Consider the following 6,279-nt stretch of genomic DNA (forward strand, 5'->3'; position numbering starts at 1 on the left):
GTCTTTGTGCATGCTAGGCAAGCACTCTACCACTAGGCCAAACTTCTGGGCTCCATGAGCAATTTTTACTACATGTAAAAAGTACCCAACAATCAGACTGCTTTATTTGGAGTAAGAGATAACTATTGTATAGTTTTTAATCCAGTGTAGTAGCTTGTTGAGTATTGTTGAGTAATGAATGTAATAAAGCTTGATGAATAAATATCCTGATTGTACGCATAAAGATGTGATTATAGCTGCTCAAATATATTTCTTAGTGAATTTCCTTTAGTGGTACATGGACTGAAATTGCTACCACACCAATCCTTTAGAAAATGAATATCTTAGTGTGCTTTCAAGGAATTCTTCAACCTCAGATCCCATGTCATCAGTCCAAAGAGTATGGAGATAAGACCTAGGATAAATTATTAATGTTTATTTCATTGTAGTTCCTGCTTATAAGCTGCTTTTAATGTGATTGATCTGATGAGAAGAATTTACTAGTCTGATTATCCATAAATGTCTGATACCTGAGAATTACAGACATCCCTGACTGAGAGGAGGCATATTTATATTTTAATGTTCCCTGATCAATTGAAATAAATTGATGAATGGCTTTATACAATGCACAATGCTCATGGATACTAGAGACTTTTCATTTTACAAGCCCGTTTATATTCCATAAATCACCTTGTATTATGTCCCAATTCACGTACTTTATACATTTGTCCACTCAGAAAATATCTGCATGGTATCTGGACTACTTCTCTCAAATTGTATTGGAAGCACTGAGGTTGCATCTGAGGAGATTGCTATTCTTAATGAATGTTTATGTGAGAAAAGACAAGTGACACATTTATGATGTATTGACAAGACCCAGAATGGGACGGAGGGAGTGGCATCTGAGTAGAGCTTTTTAAAAAAGCAAGGTATCTGGAAGATGAAACTTGCAGAAGGAATTTTATGCAAATAGATTCTTACTGAAAGAGCAACTACAGAATGTACCCAGGTGGTTCTAATTGGAGAAGAGTGGACAGGAAGAATTTGTATACCAGCCAAGGACAAATTGTAGAAGTTGCATTGGCCAGTGGTGGAGATTTGGATTCCAGTCAGACTGTCAGTAGGAGATACTGAAGTAGAAAATCTCAGTTAAGACCTTGACAACTGAGACAGTGATGATGTGATTTTGCTGAGGGGAGAATGCTACAAAAGAGCGAGAGAGAACGTCCTGATAGTCTGATTTGAACTATTTGCATTAAATGACAAGATGCAGTGCATGGTAAGAATTACATCCAGTGTCTTCTTCCAGCATGGTTGTGCCTTTTGCCTTCCTAATAGTAATGAAGGAAAATTCCTGGCATCATAGTATCTTCTCAGAACTGATGTCACTCTCAGTGCTTTTATTTATGCATGTTAAATAGTATTTTCCCATATGAGTATTCAAATTCTATCAATTCAACATTTGCTAGCATTGGAATATTATCAAAGTCTGCTCATTGTTTGACTTGCTTTCCATTTTGGCAATTTCAAATAAAGCTGTGGCTGGGCTCATACCTACAATCCTAGCTACTCAAGAAGGTAAGATCTGAGTTCAGTGGCAGTCCAGCAAGAAAGTCTTTCAAACTCTTATCTCTAGTTAACTACTAAAAGTCTGAAAGTGGAGCTATGATTCAAGTGGTTGAGTTTTAGCTTTGAGTACAAAAGCTCAAAGACAGCACATGCCCTTAGATGTAGCCCAAAGACTGTCACAAAATAAGATAATAGCAGTACAGTTGTAATGAATATTCATCATGGTGCTTTGAGACAGGCAGCTGTATTCTGGGAATGGAGAGTTTCTTATTATATTAACTCTATATTAAGCATTTTACAGAATTACCAGATCATGTTCCAAAGTGAATATTGTTAATATCATACCAATTTCATGGTGTTGTACTAAAAATTGCTTTCAAAGAACAATAAGAAGGGAGGAAAGGGGATATGACACTTTGTGGCCATAGCAGTTATCTAATTGCCTTTATAAAACTTCTCATTTTGGTGTCAGTCTGAAATCCTAACAGTGACATGTTGGTTCAACCTACAAAAACTACTTAAGAACTTTTATGAGATGACTTCTAATATTGAATATTTTTATCTTATTCCTAGAAGTAAAATATTATTTATTTTTCATTCTTTAAAGACATGTCACCGACAATGACTTTCCTTTCAGCAGTTGATAGAAGCAGAACCCCTTGTGTTTTTGCTTGTGTTCCTACAAGAAGTCAGATGTGAGTCACACTAAATGTGAATCTTAGTGAGTCCCTCCTGAATGAAGAGTTCTTTTGATTTGTTCGCTTCAATATTTTCTATGTTTTTTGTGTGTTTCATTATACTTACTATGATATTAGTATAATATCTGGATATAAATGTAAGTAAGTATAATGTGTCTGGGTATAGAACTATCAACTATCATACATAGTTTGTTGAATTCATCTGGTGTTAATACTAATGTTTTCTTCAAATGAAGAAAGATTCTCAAACTTATATCTTATCTCCAAAGTTTTCTTTTTTTCTTATCTCTCTGTCTTTCTCCAATGAACACATTCAGTCAATCATTTTTCAAATATCCTCCCAATTTCAGGGGTCTCTTTCCTAAACCCCACATGAAGGAAGCAGTATTCATTAACAGAATGATGCCAACCTTCCTCCTACTCCTGTTTCTGCGTGGGTCAACTTTTTCCTACACATCTAATTTAAGGCAGTTCTACTAATCTCACTCCATTATTTTAGTCTGGCTGATGATTTAATTGATTTAAATTTCTTTGAAATTTGACAAGATTGGAGAATAATATTGTTTCTAATGAACTCTTGCAAACAAATTTCTTTTTTTAATTTTTATTTTACTTTATTGTTACCATAAAGGTAATATACAGAGAGATTACAGTTCCAAGAGTCAAGTAACAAGTACATTTCTTTTTTCCAGCTTATTCTACTTTTTCCCATATATTTTTATTGTAATTAATAGAAGGGTTACATTATATTCACCAGTTACAAGGTGCATTACTTCATAAACATTGATACCCTTTCTCATGTCTTGGTCCCCATTTCCGTCCCCACACCCCCACCCCTCATCTTGTCCCCCGCCCTGTCCAATTTCAAATAACCAAATAAGCACATATACAATATATCAGATAACAAGGTGAAGTACTCTAACAATATGAGATAACCAAGGGACAACAAAAGAGATGAGAGATAACATAGTACATCAAGGCCAACAATCACTCATCATATGGCTTTTGTTTCTATATGCTGGAGGTCCTTTCATTTAGTATCATATGGCCTTATGTATCTAGGTTTTGTTCTATTGTAAATCTCTGCTAGGAGAGCCAAAAGTTTCTACTGATTATGACAAATGAGCCTATGTTCTTTTGGGTCTGGCTTACTTCACTTAATATGATTTTTTCTAAGTCTTTCCATTTCCTTACAAATGGGGCGATGTCATTCTTTCTGACAGCAGCATAGAATTTCATTGTGTATAAATAACAAATCTTGTTGATTCACTCATCAACTGAGGGGCATTTGGGTTGGTTCCATATCTTTGCTATGGTAAATAGTGCTGCAATAAACATTGTTGTGCTAGTGAATTTAGTATGTCCTTGTTTCTGGACTATTGGGTAAATGCCAAGTAGTGGAATTGCTGGGTCATAGGGGAGCTCTATGTTTAGTCTTTTGAGGAACTGCCATACTGCTTTCTGTAGTAGTTGAACGAGTTTGCACTCCCACCAACAGTGTAGTAGTGATCCCTCCTGGCCACATCCCCACGAGCATCTGTTGTTATTAGTTTTCTTGATCCTGGCCATTCTAATTGGAGTGAGGTGGAATCTTAGAGTTATGATTTTGCAAACAGATTTCTAAGACTAAGTTTTTGGTATGTCATGGGGCTTGAACTCTGGGCCTGAGCATTGACCCTGAGTTCTTCAACTCAAGGTTATTGCTCTACCCCTTGACCCACCACTTCCGGTTGTCTGGTGGTTGGTTGGAGGTAAGTTTCATGGACTTTAGTGTACAGGCTGGCTTTGAATCATAATCTTCAAATCTCAGACTCCTGAGTAGCTTAGAATTACATGCGTGAGCCACCCGCACCTGGCTCTGAGTCAATCTTTTCCTAGATGTCTGGTAAAATAGAATGCCTATCACACTGCATCTAAACATGGAAAAGTTCTGATCTTAGTTAAGAGAGAATAAAAATTTTAGTTTTGTTTATTCCCATTTCTGTCACCTAATCATATACTTGAAAAAAAAAGGCAGTCTCTAAGAAATAAGGGCAACCAAAATTGAAGTGAAGTAATACTTGAAGACAAATCAAAGATGGTCAAAATTTGCAAATATGTGATAATAGCAAGCGAAAAGAAGACTGAAATTTCATGGAGAACACGATTCGAAATAGAAGAGAATAGACTTCCTTCTTTAACAACTGAAGGGATGTTTTTTTAAAGTTGGCTCCCAAGACATTCACAAGTTGTGTAGTTTGTAATTATTAGATTATTATGTGTTTCTGTTAAGTTCATTTTTCATAGAATTTAATCACACTTTCATTTATAATGAATTTTCTCAGAAAAAAACATTCAAATACAAAAATACAACAAATGGTATATGATTTTTACTAAAATGAAATTGTTAGTTCACTTTAATTGTAAGTTTAAATTATCATACTTTGGGCATTTGTAAAAAATAAACACAAGAGCATATACAAATCTTTTGAATATTCAGGACATATGAAAGTGATATTGGTCATGAGAATACCTATTAGTTCCTTAGATGCATAATTTATCTTCAGCAATGTTAGTATCTTTGCACCTTTACTGACATACACTTACAGGTTTGAACTCAGAGAAGTACAACAATAGGAATTCTAAGTCCAATTCCAACCCTTGCTATAAGGGCAATTTTGTTTTTGTGTTGATGGGGTATTGACTTGGGCCTCTGTTTATTACTGGTTACCACTTTATGAAAATATTGTGTGGTTGTCACTTACAAAAAAGTTCACAAAGTTACACAATGCATCTAATTTTCTGCCATGTATTCTGTTAGAATTTTCTCTTTAAGCAGAAAGTTGGGCAGGTAAATGTATCATTCACCCAGGTTGCTCAGGAGAGAAACATTCTATATCATGGAGGGATCAGGAAATTTCTTTCATAAAAAAATTTCCAGGAAATTATCTGGTGTGCAAAACACTGACACTGATGACATCAGTGCTTAGAAGCCCATCAAGAGCCACTGAAAAAAGAACTGGCTATTCCACTAGAAATCTGCCTTCTATTCAAACTAGTGATGAGATTATCATCTTTGTATTATTGTCCATAGGCTACAATATTCAAAAAAGAATTTTTGCCTTCAAAGCACCCAGTGAAGATAAATTAAAATATATAAAATACATAGTTTCCTACAGAAGAAATCATTTGTATTAATTCAATAAAAGCATAAAATGTAGTGCCTGATCGTGCTGTCTTTGAAAGGGGCTATTGACTTAGTGACATTCATCCCCAACACTGTGGTTCTTGTTTTTAAATATAAAATTTTGAACTCCACCTATTACCGACCTTCCTCATATTTTTCATCTTTGAGACATTTCTGCAACCTTTCACAATGATTTAAACTGTGAATATTTGAGGTTTTATCAATACCCTAAAAATGGGATTGGGAATACTTTAACCAGTCAAATGTGACAGGTTAATTTGGTTCCCATATTTATAACTATATCATAAAAAAGAACCTGCCTTAAACCATGAGAAAAATGACAGTTTATAATTGCATTAAAACACCCAATGAATGAATTCCATCACTGAAAGTACCGCTATGGCAGGTAACTTCTCTCTGTGTATTCATGTATCTACCCATATCACTTGCCTGGAACTTGGACTATCTAATTTCTGGCTGTCCTAAATCCTTCAAGATCAGCTCCAATGAAACTCCAATCCCTAAATGAAAGTGCACTCAAAATTCGATTTCTTTTTATAAAACTATTTAGTTGAAGGGTTATAAGTGTTCTTTAAGAAGAGAAGTTTCCAGTTGTGTCCTTGATCTTCACATTTACTCGAGGGTATCACACAGAGAAGTAAACAATCTAATAAAAGATTTGAAAATTAGAATTGAATGGTGACTTTGGGGCCCACTAAAACAACAAAGCACAGAAATCTGGAAGTTCCATGAAGATGCCCCCTTGAAATATTTTATTTCTTATGTCTGCCATTTAGAGAACAGTTTCTTCATCCATCTGTAAAAAAGGAACTTATTCTGCAATTCTATTTCCTTTTGTTGGGTCTT

The sequence above is a fragment of the Megascapheus bottae genome, chromosome 5, assembly GCF_031878675.1.
Source record: "Megascapheus bottae isolate mThoBot1 chromosome 5, mThoBot2.hap1, whole genome shotgun sequence".
Taxonomy (NCBI): Eukaryota; Metazoa; Chordata; class Mammalia; order Rodentia; family Geomyidae; genus Megascapheus; species Megascapheus bottae.